General features: G+C 36.0%; 1 long non-coding RNA gene across 1 annotated transcript; it reads right to left on the bottom strand.

Annotated features, from left to right (window-relative positions):
* Window positions 1-216: 216 nt before the first annotated feature.
* Window positions 217-2126, bottom strand: LOC132804268 (uncharacterized). The gene is made up of 2 exons (XR_009639394.1): window positions 1412-2126; window positions 217-845 (listed from the first exon to the last, which is right to left on the bottom strand). It is a non-coding gene; the product is annotated as an uncharacterized LOC132804268 (long non-coding RNA).
* Between the last annotated feature and the right edge of the window lie 238 nt (window positions 2127-2364).

Raw genomic sequence — 2364 nt, 5'->3', positions numbered from 1 at the left:
AACTAAAGGCTAAATGCAGCCACTTTCAGCGATAGACTTCTTAATTTCCTCCTGCCACAAGGAGGACAATTCCCCAAATTTATAACATCGCTCTTTGCACTTTCTCCGCTGGAAACATTAATATATACATATATATAGGTATGGAGTATAATAAACTAGTTCTGCCTCAAAGACCAAAATTTAAAGCCCTTTGAGAGCTGATAGCAGAGGCAGAGATTATAAATGATATAATCCTTTCATCATATATATTGATGATTTTCTATTAATCCAACTTTGGAGCCAGTCATCAAAGAACTCATACAGTATTTACAAATATACAAATAAGGGATATTGCAACATTCTTTACATAGATCGTGAGTTGGACTCGGCTTTTGCATGATTTTTACATTAAACGCAATCAAAACCTTGCGCTGCTAGTGAAATAAGTTAACTATTGGGGCATTCTATGAAATAATAGATCTCATATTATCACTCAAAATTTCTCAAATATCTCGAGATTCAATGCGTGCTTCTGCTTTAGTCAAATTCTCATCGTTCCCATTTAACATACAGTCGCACAGCTCCAAAAGTTGATCGGCAAGGGGAGGTATACATGGGTTACGTCCATCATTATATTTGTGGGCGTTATAGGTGATCTGCCACACATCATGCCTGAATTGTTCCCGGCTTTTGTATTCCATTTTCCTCACCTTCTCTCTGATGGTGGACAGATCCATTGGTCGTTCTATGATGTCCGGGTAATCAGGTGCTTCTTTTTTGGATACTGGTTTTAAGAAAAGATATGATACTTCATATCGATCTTTTAGGGTCTCTACAATGCCCTCCAAGATGTTAGACAAACCAACCTGTAGGAAATTAAGAACTCAATATAAATAAATATTCATATACTAAAGCAAAATATAGTGAATAAAAAACATGAGTATGTGCTATGACATACCAAGTCCTCCACTATGACTACGTTCTTATTCCATCCATAACAATTCTAGAATGTTTGTAGTCACTATGATCTCTAACAAGCAAGAACAACTGAGAGAGAGAGAGAGAAAGAGAGTCAAAGTTTGACTAAGCAAGTAGTTTAAAACAGAATTGCTTGTTGACACCTGAAGTAGCATTACGCTTCCCCAAAATGATTATAAACCCCAAAGGAGTTTGCATCCGCTCATAATCTATTAATATTCTAGATTATTATGCCGAAAAGAATATACATGGGACCGACCAAAAACAAATAAACTTATATCCAAACAATTTTATGCAAAAAGCAATCTATTAAATATCCAAAACCCCTACAATTACATTTTTCGATTCCTATATGAAAGCAATCCTTCACCTTTGATCAACACTATTAAAGTCCATTTAAGTTTGCACCATGATGAAAGAAAGTTACAGATGAATCTAAGCTTAAGAAGATTACCTCTACTCCTCCTCTACGACGCTTTGTTGTTGGGCCATTGTCAGCACCTACCCTTCCCACTCAACAACAGGCCTTCTTTTTGGACTTCGATCCCTTTCTGCCACTCTTTTTTTCATATCTTCTTGCTCTAGCGTCCTCTATATACTCATCTCGTATCTCAGGCCTTTTCTTCTTTTTCTTCTTCTTTTCCTTTTGGCGTTCTTCTTCTTCCCTCTCTCTTCTAATTGAAGCTTCATATCTTCTGAGCTCTGCTAATCTTTCTTTCTCTTCAAACATCCGCATTTCCTCCTTACTAAGCTTCCTTGCCCTCTCTTCTCTCCTTCTCTCTTCACTTCTCCACTTCTCTTGCTCCTCCTACTGTCTCCTATCATCTTTAGCTTTCTTCTTAGCTGCCTGGTCAGCCAAATACACATTCTCCTGCTTTCTATGTTTTTCAAAACTTGACAATTCAACTATCCTTTTAGTCTTCCTATGCTGAAGTTCGGTGCCTCCATCCTGACTGATCTGATCTGTATCAATAATTTCTTTTGGCCGCTTAATTATGATTTTCTTATGAGGTCGCTCTCTTTCCGTTTCGGTCGGTGGCCATTCGGCAGTAGAGGACTTATGAGATTTCACCTGGTCTCTATTTGTATTTGCCGGAGGCCGAATAACAATATTTTGGGCCTTTGCGATTCCAGTTGGGTTAGGGGCCTCGAGAGATTCAACTTGTACATCTTCGGATTTCATTTTATTCGAAATAATTATTTTGAAATAAATTTTGCTTTTTTCTTTTTTCAGAAAATTTCGACCCTTTAAAAAGTTGAGGATCATTTTAACAATATTTATTTATTTATTTATTGCTAGATTAACTAGATATGGTATTTAAACAGATTTGATAAAAAAAAATTAAATAATTATTTACCTTTTTAATGTGATGAAAATAATATAGCCAAAGATGGATCTTTTAATAA

The sequence above is a fragment of the Ziziphus jujuba genome, chromosome 6, assembly GCF_031755915.1.
Source record: "Ziziphus jujuba cultivar Dongzao chromosome 6, ASM3175591v1".
In the NCBI taxonomy this organism is placed as follows: domain Eukaryota; kingdom Viridiplantae; phylum Streptophyta; class Magnoliopsida; order Rosales; family Rhamnaceae; genus Ziziphus; species Ziziphus jujuba.
Note: the sequence above shows the minus strand (reverse complement) of the source record. Positions and strands in the feature narration are given on the sequence as shown.